This window comes from Trichechus manatus, unplaced genomic scaffold, assembly GCF_000243295.1.
Source record: "Trichechus manatus latirostris isolate Lorelei unplaced genomic scaffold, TriManLat1.0 scaffold00021, whole genome shotgun sequence".
Classification (NCBI taxonomy): Eukaryota; Metazoa; Chordata; class Mammalia; order Sirenia; family Trichechidae; genus Trichechus; species Trichechus manatus.
In genome coordinates, this window is record NW_004443957.1 from 23,963,885 (window position 1) to 23,979,182 (window position 15,298).

Consider the following 15,298-nt stretch of genomic DNA (forward strand, 5'->3'; position numbering starts at 1 on the left):
AATGAAAATGTTAAGTACTACATAAAAAGTAGTGTGGTGCAGCAGAAACAGTCTTTGAGGAGAATGAATGGTTTTAAATGCTTAAATTAAGGAACAGTATTATATAAGTGTATAACTTAACTTATTAAGTTAGGAAAAAAACAGAATGAAGAAGCAAGGAGATACAAGCAAGGTAAGAAATCAGTTAATTTGGGAAACAAAGATAATAGAATCACAATGTCAAAAGTTGTTTTCATGAAAAATAAATACTCTGGCATAAATGAACAAGAAGAAACAGCACAAGTAAACATAAAAATTGAGAAAGAGGTCATAATCCATACATACTGCAGATACGAAAAATGATGAGACTACCAGGAGCATCTTAGCATAATGCTAATATATTTGAAACTTTGATAAAATAGACCAGACCCTAGAAAAAAGCAATTTACCTAAATAGAATCAAGAATAGAAAGGCTAAATAGATTATTAAATAGTAATTAAAAAATAATTTGTATTTCCACAAAAAGGACACCTGATCCAGATTTATAGGTAAGTTTTACCTCTGTTTCAAGGACCATACTGTTCCACCACTTCATATAAACTTTTCCAGAGTATAGAAAATTAGGGAATACTCTCATTCTATGAGGCCAGTGTAACTTTTATTGATACCAGAATCAGACATGTTAAGTAGAAGACAAGAAAATTACAGGCTAATCTCATTAACAGAAGGAAAAGTCAAAAGCACTATTAATAAACTGAATTTGAAAATTATATATAAAAAAGAATAATACATCATTACTAAAGGAGCCCTGGTGGCACAACAGTTAAACACTTGGCTGCTAACTGAAATATTGCTGGTTTGAACCCATCCAGTGGCTCTGCTTCTGTAAAAATGACAGCCAAGACAACCCTGTGGGGTAGTTCTACTCTGTCACATGCGGTCACTGTGAGTCAGAATCAACTCCATGGCACCTAACAACAACAAACATCATTACTAAATTGTATGCATTGAAAATCAGGAACATGACAAGCATGCCTGCTATAATTCAACATTGTCCTGTAGAGAAATGAGCAAAAGACAAATTGTTATTTTAAGAGGATGTGACTAAAGACATGAAAAGATATTTACCTTGTAAGTGATTGACTAAGACTATATGAATACCATTATTCATCAAATTTTATAAATTTGACAATACCGATGAAGAAGATGTGAGTCAAAAAGACATCTTTTACATTGTAGGTGGAATTATAAACTGATAACATAATTTGAAAGCAACTTGGCATTATTTTGTAAAGTTACATGTTCACCGACCCTAGTATGTAGTGTTATGGATTGACTTGGGCCCCCAAAAAGAAGTGTTGAAGTCCTAACTCCCCATACCTGTGAATGTGATCCTGGCTGGAAATAGGATTTTTTCTTATGTTAATGAGCTCACACCAGAGAAGGGTGGGTCCTAAACCTAATCCCTTCTGAATGGTATCTTATAAAAATAGCACAATAGACATGGAGTGACACACATAGGAGGAAGACGCCACAGGAGGACCCATCTACAAGCCAAAGAATACCAAGAAACGCCCGGGACTGCCAGAAGCTGAAAGAGATGAGGAATGATCTTGAGCAGACAGAGTATAACCTTGCCAATGCCCTTAATTCAGAATCCTAGTGTCTAAAACTGTGAGACAATAAAGTCCTCTTCTTTATAACCATTTTCTTGTAGTATTTTTGTTACACCAGCACTGGGTAACTAAGACACCTAGTCATTCTACGTATATACTCTAGAGAAATTCTTGCAAATGTGTACCACAGGAGTGCGTGTGTAAGAATGTTGAAGGTAGATCAGTTTGTAACTACCCAAATGCCCTTTGATAAGAGAATGAGTAAATAAATTGTGGGTTAAATAATTTTATTTAGCATGGAGAATGACCTATATAGAACATAGGTAAAATGTAAAGATAAAGCAAATCCCAGAAGCATACATGCAGTATGATACAATTTCATAAATCTTAAAAGCAAGCAGATCTAGACAATATATTATGTAGAAATACATATATTTGATTAAAAAAAAGATGAGGAAATAATTAAAATTCAGGATATCAGTTACTACCTCAGGGTCGGAGTAATGGCAGGGCAGGGAGGCAAAGAGGAACATACATATAGGTGAAACAGTATCTGTGATGTCTTAATTCTTGTGGTAGAAATGATGCCAGAGATGGCATGATAGAATTTTCCAAGACCAACAACTTATTCAGTGCAAATACCTTTTTTCAGCCATTTTAAATGGTGACTATTCACATGAACCTTGCCGGATGGAATACACAGGAATGAAATCGTCTATGTCTGTGGAAAGAGATAATGGAGAAACTATCAGTCAGAACAAGGCCAGGGCCGACTGCGGAACAGACCATCAACTGCTCATATGCAAGTCAAGTTGAAGCTGAAGAAAATTAAACCAAGTCCACAAGAGCCAAAGTACGACCTTGAGTATATCCCACCTGAATTTAGAGACCATCTCAAGAATAGATTTGACACATTGAAAACTAATGACCAAAGACTAGACAAGTTGTGGGATGACATCAAGGATATCATACATGAAGAGAACAAAAGGTCATTAAAAAGATAAGAAAGAAAGAAAAGACCAAAACGGATGTCAGAAGAGACTCTGAAACTTGTTCTTGAATGTAGAGTAGCTGAAGCAAAAGGAAGCAATGATCATATAAAAGAGCTAAACAGAAGGTTTCTAAGGCAGCTCGAGAAGACAAAATATTTTAATGAAATGTGCAAAGACCTGGAGTTAGAAAACCAAGAGGGAAAAGCACAATCAGCATTTCTCCGGCTGAAAAAACTGAAGAAAAAATGCAAGGCTCGAGTTGCAATATTGAAGGATTCTATGGGGAAAATATTGAATGATGCAGGAAGCATCAAAAGAAAATGGAAGGAATACAGAGTCACTGTACCAAAAAGACTTCATCAATATTCAACGATTTCAGGAGGTAACATATGATCAAGAACCAATGGTACTGAAGAAAGAAGTCCAAGTTTCACTGAAGGCATTGGTAAAAAAAACAAGGCTCCAGGAATTGACGGAATACCAATTGAGATGTTTCAACTAACAGATGCAACCCTGGATGCACACATTCGTCTATGGGCAAGAAATTTGGAAGACAGCTACCTGGCCAACCGAGTGGAAGAAATCCACGTTTGTGCCAGTTCCAAAGAAAGGTGATCCAACAGAACGTGGAAGTTATCAATCAATATCATTAATATCACACATGAGTAAAATTTTGCTGAAAATAATTCAAAAATGGTTGCAGCAGTAGATTGACAGGGAATTGCCAGAAATTCAAGCTGGATTCAGAAGAGGATATGGAATGAGGGATATCATTGCTGATGTCAGATGGATCTTGGCTGAAAGTAGAGAATACCAGAAGGATGTTTACCTGTGTTTTAAGACTATGCAAAGGCATTCAACTGTGTGGATCACAACAAATTATAGATAACATTGCAAAGAACATTCTAGAACACTTAATTGCACTCATGCCAAACCTGTCCATAGACCAAGAGGCAGGCATTTGAAAAGAAGAAGAGGATACTGAGTGGTTTAAAATCAGGACAGGTGTGTGTCAGGATTTTATCCTTTCACCATACTTATTCAGTTGATATGCAGAGGAAATAATCCAAGAAGCTGGATTTTATGAAGAAGAATGAGGCATCAGGATTGGAGGAAGACTCAGTAACCATTTGCGATATTCAGATGACACAACCTTGCTTGCTGAAAGTGAAGAGGACTTGAAGCAATTACTGATGAAGATCAAAGTCTACAGCCTTCGGTATGGATTACACCTCAACATAAAACAAAAATCCTCACAACTGGACTAACAAGCAAAATAATGATAAATGGTGAAAATATTGAAGTTGTCAAGGATTTCATATTACTTGGATCCACACTCAGCACCTATGGAAGCAGCAGTCAAGAAATCAAACAAAGCATTGCATTGTGCAAATCTGCTGCAAAAGACCTCTTTAAAGTGTTAAAAAGCAAAGATGGCACTTTGAGGACTAAGGTGCACCTGACCCAAGCCATGGTGTTTTTAGTTGCCTCATATGCATGTGAAAAGTGAACAACGAATAAGGAAGTCTGAAGAAGAATTGATGCCTTTGAATTATGGTGTTGACAAAGAATATTGAATATACCACCAACTGCTGGAAGAATGAACAAATCTGTCTTGGAAGAAGCACAGCCAGAATGCTCCTTAGAAGCAAGGATGGGGAGACTTTGTCTCACGTACTTTGGGCATGTTATCAGAAGGGACCAGTCCATGGAGAAGGACATCAGGCTTGGTAAGATAAAGAGGGTCAGCAAAAAGAGGAAGACCTTCAATGACATGGATTGATGCAGTGGCTGCAACAGTAGGCTCAAACAGCAAGGATTGCGAGGATAGTGCAGGACTGGGCAATGTTTCGTTCTGTTGTACATAGGGTCAGTATGAGTCATAACCAACTTGATGGCACCTCACAACAACAGCAAATTCTTGAGTAATGACTTTCTTGATGTTTATTTTATTTACTTAGTGGCATTAACTTATATATTGATTTGGTTGTCTATTGTTGAGTAATCACCCCAAAACTTACTGGCTTAAAACAACAACCATTTCATTTTTCTAGCAATTGTGTGAGGTGACAGGGATTGGCTATGCAGTTATTCTACTCAACCTGATGTTGGCTGGAATTGCAGTTATCTAGAGGCTTGATGTGGCTTGAAGCATTCAAGATACCTCACTCACATGGTTGGCAGTTGATGCTGACTTGGCTATCACACCTCAGTTCCTTATGTGTCTTCTCCGTGTGGCTTGAGCTTCTTCCTATCAGTATTGCTGGGATCCAAGTAGTGTCCCAAGAGCTGACATTTCAAGAAGAGGGAAGCAGAGCTGTGAGTCCTCATAAGGCCCCAACTTGAAAGTCACAGAACACCACTTGGCTACATTTATTGGTCAGAGTTAGAGTAATCACTGCGTCAACCTGGATTAAAAAAGAAAGGGGAGAGGGAAACTTCTCCATAGGGGAGGAGTATGTGTACACCAGAAAGGAAAGAATTGATGGCAGCCATTTTTGAGATTAGTTACCATAATGTGCTTTCTGACCACAACAATGTATGTCCCTGGTGTGGAAAATATACACTTGCCACCTTCCAAGACAAAGTCACATCTCAGTCTTGCATCAGGTTCAGGCTCAAGTTCAGGATCTTGTCATCTAAATCTATTTCGAGTATATATGAGGCACCTTTACTACAGTTCTTCTCGATCTGATGATGAATAGGGAAATTTTCTTCCTCATACTCATCCAGCATACAAGGATGAGATAGGCAATAGACACTCATGTTCAAAAAGAGGGACAAAGAGAAGTACATAGCAGTGAATGGTACATAGCAATTCTGAGCTCCAGTTGGGCACATGTCTCTAAATTTTCCATGGTTCTGAAGGCAGGAGTTGTATGTTGATTAGAGATTAATTCTGCTTCTGAGAGTGTTTCTAAGTTCTTGCTTCTTCCCTTCCTTGACTCTTCACTCTTGAGTCGTTCTTTTCCATGAGAAGTGGCTTATGCTTGCACCTGCTTCCTGATTATAGGAGGTGGAAGGCTGCTAAGCCTCTTCATTTTAAATTCTGTCCCTTTTAGTCTAAGATGATATAATGCCTTTAAAAATTTCTTGTGCTTCCTTTGTTATAATCCACTCTATTAAACAAAAGATAAGCCCACAAAACTCTTCAAAACAGGCCTCTCTTCACTTGGGCTGAGATTCAAGGGGCTGAATGACAACAGCCTCAAGAATCTTAGATACCCCATTGTCTAGCTGAGATGTCTACAAAGCATGCCCATAGAATTCTTATAAGTCTTTTGGTCAAATTAGAGCTCTGCAAGGTTCTGCCATAAATATTTCTGAAGTTGTAGAGTATATTACAGTTATATCCTTGATGTTAACTTACCCTGATGTTATGTCTTACTGAGGGTGAAAATGTTGCCTTTCACAGAGTTGCCTTTCAATAACAACTTCCTCATTGTTCTTCCAGCCTCCACTGTTTCCTGAAGGCCTGAAGGCCTCTGTCTTATGCCCAGTTACAAAATTAAGGCTGCATGATTTGGAGTATGGTCCTGCAGCATCCTATTTCTAGCATCAGTTTCTATATCAATTATCAATTGCTCCATAACAAACTAAAAATTCAGTGGCTTAAAACAACCATTTTATTAACTCTCATGATTCTGTGGGTAGACTGAGCTACTCCTAAAATGCTCAACACTCAGGAGGTTCATAGCTACACTACGAAAATAGTTGGGGACAATCAAGTTCTATTATACCAATTATTATGTTTATTGATTCTTACATAAAGCATTTGTCCAACTACAGGCAGTCCCTGGATTACCAATGACTTACATACAACCTGTAGTTACAAACCAACCCCTGTGAAGCTTATTATATTAAATAATTGGAGGTACATACAATGGTTCCCAGTAACAAATGTGTGCTACTTTGTGATGCATATCAAAACATTATTATTATTACTGTATTTTTATGTTAAGGATGTTTTAGTGTATCTGGAAGTGTTTCTTTAATTTTTTTTATGCATAGAAAGGCACACTGTATACTATGTACTAAGACAAATATTTGACTGATGTTAGATATGAATTGTACCTAACTGTTCCAACTTATGTACAAATTCAACTTAAAGACAGACTTAGGAATGGAACTTGTTTGTAATCTGGGGACTACCTGTGTAAATTAGCCAGTGAACCACAGGTATCTAGTAAATTATACATGATTTCTGACTTGAACCTAGTAAATAATCATATTGAAAATAGAAAGTATGTTAATATTCACCAAAGGTAGTCAGTGAGTTCTCATAAAATTCATAACCTATTAAGAGGCAAATTAATATTTTAAAGATTTTGATATATTAATTGTTAAGGACAAAGGATAAAAGTGACGTTATTATTTTATTTTATTTTTTCGTCTCTGTGCCATTTCTAGGAGTCCCTGGATGGTGCAAACAGTTAAGCATTCAGCTTCTAACCAAAAGTTTGGCTGGAGTTCACTCACAGGCACTTCGGAAGAAAGGCCTGGTAATCTACTTCCGATGATCACAGTCGTTGAAAACCCTATGCAGTGCAGTTCTACTCTGACACATATGAGGTTGCCATGAGTTGGAATCGACTCAACAGCAACTGGTTTGTGGTTTTGTTTTGTTTTTGCCATTTCTAGTGTCTTCTGTATATTATCTCATTGGATTGTTACAAGTCTCCTGTTTATAAGCAGGGCAAAGATTTGTTGAATGGATCTGAATTTGATGGATGCAACTGAAGTGCACATTGATTAAGCATTGCCCCCGTAAACACGTAATTAGGAAGAGTAGAAATGTGGGTAAATAACTTATCTCTTTCTCAATAATCAAAAATAGATATTCCTACTTTTTTTATCTTTGTAAAAATATTTTGTAGATATTTTACATACTTAATATCAGATGAAGCTAGATTTTATACTATACTAGGGAACTTCTGAAATTATCATCCCAAAAGAGATATATACAAAAATTCTTTTTTTTTTGTACCGTAGATGAAAGTTTACATAGCAAACTAGTTTCTGATTAAACATTAATACACATATTGTTTCATGACATTGGTTGCCAATCCCACAACATGTCAACACTTTCCCCTTCTCTATCTTGGGTTTCCTATTACCAGCTTTCCTGCCTTCTTGTCCTTGCCCCTGGGCTGATGTGCCCATTTAATCTTGTTTCGTTTTATGGGCATGTCTAATCTTTGGCTGAAAGGTGAACCTCAGGAGTGACTTCATTACTAAGCTAAAAGGGTGTCCGGGGGTCATACTCTCAGGGTTTCTCTAGTCTCTGTCAGACCAGTAAGTCTAGTCTTTCTTTTTGTGAGTTAGAATAGTGTTCTACGTTTTTTTCCAGCTCTGTCAGAGACCCTATATTATGATCCTTGTCAGAGCAGTCAGTGGTGGTAGCTGGGCGTATATATACAAAAATTCTTAATTAAAAAACTTGATCTTTTATGAAAAACATCCTTCACTCAATTTATTCAGTTTGTTTAGTTTGCTACGGAGATTTTTTGTTTATAGAATTGTGAAGGGGAATTTAATGATCAGGATGAAGGTAGTTTAATCAGGCCTCAGATTCTATTTTAGTCAAATCCAATTTAGTTGTGAACAGACAAGAAGCCTAACCCTGTGATTAAAATTCTGAATGTCAGTGAGCTAAGATGCTTAGTAATATCTATGTCTAAACAAAAATAATTCAACATAGTTTTTTTTAGTTGTTTTCTATGCTTTCAAGTTAGCACTACTAAAATCTTTTCTAGTTTTTTATTTATAAATGAAATAATAGCTAATAATTATGGAGAATTGAATTGTATCCCTAGAACTGGAAAATAAGTAACAATAAAACCTTTGGAAGTCACTTAGTTCATTTGATCTTTAGGTTAAAACAACTTCTGACAACATTAAACTAACTCTCATTATATACTGCTTTATAATTTATAAAGTATTTTTATTAGGCCTTTTTTTAATAATTCACAAACTAAGGCTTAGGAAAGTAACTTGCTAAACCTAGTGATTATTAAGGAATATACATACTAAGGGAAAAGATACTGATGAGAGGAAGTGATTCAGTATGTAGAAGCAAGAAGAGATGACTGTACGGAAGTAAGAACACATGAGCATAAATTTTCTGAGGGGATAGACTCTAAACCATAGGAGACTATAGGCCTTAGTTAGAAGAAGGAACACCTATCTAATATAGTAGCTCAGAGGAAAAAGAAAATTGGTACAGATACGCATAGGCTTGTAGGTTTGGCAGTTGGTAAGTTCATCTGCTGAGAATGATGAAAAAGAATAAAGAAGATTTGAAAAAAATGTTGCAAATACTGGAAGATCAGTCTGAAACACAGTGAGATTGCTAGACAGTGCTAAAGCCCCATTTAAGATAAGTAAGCATAAATGAATGAAATTGTGTGATTTTTTTCCCCCCAACAGTCTTTGTCTTCTCAGGTTCAGGAATAGAAAAGTATTTGGGAGTTTTACTAACAGTTGACTTGTAACCAAAAAAGTCTTGGAAATTTAAGGTATTGGCAAGAGTATTATCTAAATGATGGACTGTAAAATGCAAACAGAGTAAGAAAGAAAGTGGAGAGAGAGAGAGTAACAGAAGGAGGGAAAGAGAGGGAGAGTGCTTTGATGAATTGTAAATGTAATGTGAAGGGGTCGCTGGAGTAGAGGTCTAAAAGAGGTCAAAGAATCAAAATTTTGGTAGTAGTCAACACTAAGCATAAGGAAAAATGGTTATGATCGAAATAAGAATGCTTGAAATAGTGATTTGGAGAGGTAGAAAACATAGATGATAGCAATGGAAGTGAGTGGCTGAGGTGAAGTAGAAGGTCATTGGAGGTCAAGAGACAAGGAGGTCAAGACACAGAGAGACCAGATTATGGATCGGTGGTCTGCTATAATAAGGAAATAACTAACATGATGATAGGCTTTGAAGCATTAAGGAAGAAAAAGTGAGTTCAATTTCTGATAAATTAGGGAGAATGATTAAAAGATCAGTAGTTGATAGTTACAAGGATGGGAAAAAAGCGATATAGACACATATCATGAGCCGTGGTTAATATCTATATGGATACTAATTTGTTGTTGGTTCATCTATCAAGGGTTGAGAGAACTGTGCTAAAATCTCTGATGGTGGATTTGTCAATTTCTCCCTATATTCTATCAAATTTTCTTGTGTATATTTCTTGTGGCATTTTATTAGGTATATATATGTTTAGAATTTTTAGATCTTCCTGGTGAAATGTACCATTTAATCATTATGTCATACCATTTCTATAACTAATAATGCTTTTTCTCTTTAAGTTACTTGAATGATATAAAGTTAGCAGTTCTTGATTTTTAAAAAATTGTATTTGCTTGGTAAGTCTTTTCCTATCATCTGACTTCCAACTTTTCTGTGTCTTAATACTTTAAGTGTATCTATTTTGAATAACCAGTAACCTGGCTTTCAAAAAAAGTCTAATTTGCCACCACTGACTGCTCTGACCAGGATCACAACAGAGGGTTCTGGACAGGGCTGGAGAAGGATGTAGAGCATAATTCTAACTCACAAAAAAAAAAAGACCAGATTTACTGGCCTAAAGGAGACTGGAGAAACCCGAGAGTATGGCCCCCAGACACCCTTTTAGCTCAGTGGTGAAGTTACCTCCGAGGTTCACGGTTTAGCCTGGGAGTGGACAGCCCTGTAAAACCAAATGAGACTAACGAGGTACAGGAGTCCAGTGACAAGGGCCAGAAAGCATAAGGGGACAAGGAAGCTGGTGATAGGAAACCCAAGGTTGAGTAAGGATATTGTTGATGTGGTGTGAGATTGTTAACCATTGCCATAGGGCAACATTTGTAGTAGCTGTTAAATGAGAAACTATTTTGTTCTGTAAGCCTTCATCTTAAGTGAGAATAACAGCACAATTGGAAGAGCGTAGTCAATGTCACTGAACTGTGCATGTAGAAATTTTTGAAATGGTGTATCTTTGGCTATGTGTATTCTCACCAAAAAAAAAGTTGAGAAGTTAGAGGGTTGATACGTTGTGGGGTTGTTAACCAGTGTTATAAAACAACATGTGTACTTCTGTTTCATGAGAAACTATTTGTTCTGGAAGCCTTCACCTGAAGTACAATAAAAAAAACTAAAATTAAAAAAAAAAATGGAAAAAAAAAAGTCTAATTTGACAATATGTGTCTTTTAACTATTAACTACTGAGCTTAAATCATTTATGTTTATGGTGACTATTTTTATGTCTGGGCTTATTTCTACTTTTACATTTTCATCCTGCACTAAGAAGTGTTGTAAAATTAATTTGGTTTCAAATAGATAGAAATCCACTGCTACCTCCTCAGAATAATCCATATAGAGGTTTAAAAGTTCTCTACATTCCCTCACCAAAACAAAAGTAACAATAAAATAAAACCCAAAACCCCCTTTCTCCTGAAATGTATAAAGTAGGGAAAAAGTATATTGGAGGAAACATGATGGGCACAGCACAAATGATATCCCCTGTATTATTTTTAGTAAAAGGTGAATGTAAAAGTACAGATATGGTCTTATTCTGAACTTCTATGAGATTTATTCAATTTATTATGTCTGTCTGTAATAAAAGTTACCTAAAAATAAAACCATTGCCATCGAGTTGATTCTGACTCATAGTGACCCTATGGGACAGAGTAGAACTGCCCCATATGGTTTCCAAGGAGCAGCTGGTGGATTTGAACTACTGACCTTTTGGTTAGCAGCCAAGCACTTAACCACTGTGCCACCAGGTCTCCTAGCAAGGTCAGTTTCATGTGTGATTATCATTGTCTTTTGAAAGTGCATCTAATTTGTTAGAACAGGAACTTTGTAGGGGAGATAATTGTGTGTTGTCAGCAATGAATAAATGTAAATCTTTAAAAATGAATTATTGTTTTTGAGATGACATGTTTAAATCAAGCTAATATGTTTCAGGGATTGGGAATGGACACTCTGAGACAAAATAGCCTACAGCACCACACCTAGTTTTATGAAACAGTAACTTTTAAAAACATTTTCTCCTATATTGTGGCAAATAAACAAATAAACTCTAAAAGATACACAGACTTTGACATGTCACTGAGAGCCTTAAGTAAAAATAAAGTTTAATGGCTTTCTTAAATGCTGTTGCCCAAGTAAGGAAAATTCATAATTAAAAATTGGGTGTACTTAGCTTTGCCCCCTCTGCCAGAGCCAGAGCCACCACATTAGCTGATAGAGTTGTGAAACCTACTGAGGCTTTCTCTGGATTCTGGGTAACTTATGTTTTTTTCCTACAAAATTGACATATGGACCTGAAATATATTAATATAGACCTTCTAATTTTAGAGAATCCCAAATTTGGTTGTTAATGCCTTCTTTGTTTTGGTGACTGCTAGGTAAAAAGTGTGATGTAACATGAAAAACATGGGAACTAGGCCCAAGTTTAAGTTCAAACCTTGCTAGCTGTATAAACCAGGACAGGTCAGCTAACCACAAACACTTCAATTTCTCCATCCTTGAAGAAGACATATTAAAACCATTGCTCTGGCTGCCTCAAGGGGCAATTCTGAGAATCAAATGTATGTGAAATAAGTATATCTTATAAAAAAACTATAAAAATGTTACCTATGTTATTTGGGACCTTCAAAGCTGCTACTTCAAGGCATGGGTGCCATCACCTTCATGAACTCTTTAGTAATCATGGCACATATAGTGTTTGGCCTTTATATATGATTTTGGAATTTAGTCTTTAGCTTGCTTGTGAGGTACTCTATTTTTATAACAGGACATACAATACACTTGCCCATGAGAAAAATGTATTTGCTTTTAAATAGCTTTTTAAAATCTTCTTATCATTAAAGGCATAAGGGTCATTGAAGGTGCACCTATCTTGAAAAATAAAGTCAAAATGATGGTTATATAAATATATGTTGTACCAAAATCTGTCAAGACTAATTCTGTAAAAAATAATAACTATTTAATCATTAAACCTGTGTATCTTTATCTAAATTCATGTCAGTAGCATAGTAGTCTTTACAATATTTTCAGTTTCAAAATTTCAATTAGAGACCAAATTCTTAGGAATTGACTAAAAAAATATTGCTGTTGATCATTCTTAGAAAGAATATCTTTTCCTAGCACTGGAAGGTACAATATTTTGGCACACAGCCACTTCACTCCCAAAAGCCACAGGTCATCAAAAGAGGGTCTGTATCCCCAGTTGTTTCGGAGTATGAGGCTAGAATCTTTCCATTCTACTTCCTTTCATTCATCTCACAGATGTTCTAAGAAGACTTTGAACTGCATGGCCCGGCAGCAGTGGGATTGCCTCAGCCACCACAATCTTTTACTTGTGGATAATTCCAGTATCAGTGTGAAAACTGGGAAAGATGGAACTTGGTTAGGAAATGATTGCAGTGATGCAGGTGAGGAATAAAGGGTAATTAAATTTCCATCTACGTGGAACTCAGGAGACAGTATGTTTTATAGTAGAGGTAAGTGATTCTTTTTTTTTTTTATTATTGTGCTTTAAGTGAAAGTTTACAATTCAAGTTAGTCTCTCATTCAAGAATTTCTACATACATTGTTATGTGACCCTAGTTGCTCTCCCTATACTGTGACAGCACACTCCTCCTTTCCACCCTGATTTCCCGTGTCCATTCAACCAGCTTCTAACCCTCTCTGCCTTCTCATCTCGCCTCCGGACAGGAGCTGCCCATGTAGTCTCATGTATCTACTTGAACTAAGAAGCACACTTCACGAGTATCATTTTATATCCAATAGTCCAGTCTAATCTTTGTCTGAAGAGTTGGCATTGGGAATGGTTCTAGTTTTGGGCTAACAGACAGTCCAGAGGCCATGTCTTCCAGTGTCCCTCCAGTCTCAGTCAAACCATTAAGTATGGTCTTTTTACTAGAATTTGAGATCTGCACCCTGCTTTTCTCCTGCTCCATCAGGGACTCTCTGTTGTGTTCCCTGTCAGGGCAGTCATTGGTGGTAGCCAGGCACCATCTAGTTATTCTGGTCTCAGGCTGATGAAGTTTCTGGTTTATGTGGCCCTTTCTGTCTCTTGGGCTAATACTTTCTTTGTGTCTTTGGTATTATTCATTCTCCTTTGCTCCAGGTGGGTTGGGACCAGTTGATGCATCTTAGATGACATCTTGCTAGCTTTTAAGACCCCAGACACCACTCACCAAAGTGGGATACAGAACATTTTCTTAATAAACTTTGTTATGCCAATTGACCTAGATGTGCCCTGGAACATGGTCCCTAGACCCCCACCCCTTGCTACTCTGTCCCTCGAAGGGACAGAGTATTGGTTGTATTCAGGAAACTTCTTACCTTTGGTTTAGTCCAGTTGTGCTGACTTTCCCTTTGGTGTATGTTGTCCTTCCCTTCACCTAAGATATTTCTTGTCTAGTTAGGGAATACCTCTCTCCCTCCCCCGCTACCCTTGTAACCATCAAAGAATCTTTTCTTCTGTGTTTAAACCTTTTCTTGAGTTATTATAATAGTGGTCTTATACAACATTTGTCCTTTTGCTACTGACCAAATTCACTCAGAATAATGCCATCCAGATTCCTCCATGTTATAAGATGTTACGTGGATTCATAATTGTTCTTTATCGTTGCATAGTATTCCACTATGTGAATATACCATAATTTGTTTTTCCATTTGTCTGTTGATGGGCACCTAGGTTGTTTGCATCATTTTGCTATCATAAACAGTGCTCCAATGAGCATGGATGTGCATGTATCTATTTGTGTGATGGTTCTTATTTCTCTAGGATATATTCCAAGGAGTGTAATTGCTGGATCGTATGGTACTTCTATTTCTAGCTTTTTCAGGAAGCACCAAATCGATTTCCAAAGTGGTTGTACCATTATACATTCCCACCAACAGTGTATAAGTATTCCAGTCTCTCCACAACCTCTCCAACATTTATTATTTTTTGTTTTTTAGATTAATGCTGGCCTTGTTGGGGTGATATGGTATCTCACTGTAGTTTTGATTTGCATTTCTCTAATGGCTAATGATTGTGAGCATTTCCTAATGTGTCTCTTGGCTGCCTGAATGTCTTCTTTGGCGAACTGGCTGTTCATATCCTTTGCCCATTTTTTAATTGGGTTATTTGTCTTTTTGTTGTCAAGGTTTTGCAGTATCTTGTAGATTTTAGATATTAGATGCTGATCGGATTTGTCATAGTCAAAAATTTTTTCCCAGTCTGTAGGTTGTCTTTTGACTCTTTTGGTGAAGTCTTCTGATGAGCATAGTTATCTAGTTTCTTTTCTGGTGTTTGTGCATTGTTACTTATTGTTTGTATTCTGTTTATGCCAGTTAGGTTTTGTTCATGGTGTGAGGTATGGGTCTTGTTTCATTTTTTTGCAGATGGATATCCAGTTATGCCAGCACCATTTGTTAAAGAGATTGTCTTTTACCCAGTTAACGGACTTTGGGCCATTGTCAAATATAAACTGCTCTTAGGTGGATAAATTTACGTCTGGATTCTCAATTCTGTTCCATTGGTCTATGTATCTGCTGTTGTACCAGTACCAGGCTGTTTTGACTACTATGGCGGTGTAATAGGTTCTAAAGTCACGTATTGTGAGGCCTCCCACTTTGTGCTTCTCCTCCAGTAATGCTTTACTTATCTGGGGCGTCTTCCCTTTCCATATGAAGTTGGTGATTTGTTTCTCCATCTCATTAAAAAATGCCATTG

General features: G+C 36.7%; 1 protein-coding gene across 1 annotated transcript in view; it reads left to right on the forward strand.

Moving 5' to 3' along the window:
- The window catches only part of ODR4 (odr-4 GPCR localization factor homolog), a 51,335-nt gene extending 48,979 nt beyond the window's left edge, over nucleotides 1-2,356 (forward strand). Inside the window, exon 15 of the transcript XR_002823493.1 lies at nucleotides 1,474-2,356. The gene's annotated coding sequence lies outside the window, so the exon portion shown is untranslated. The remainder of the gene's footprint in view (nucleotides 1-1,473) is intronic.
- The last annotated feature ends 12,942 nt before the right edge of the window (nucleotides 2,357-15,298 follow it).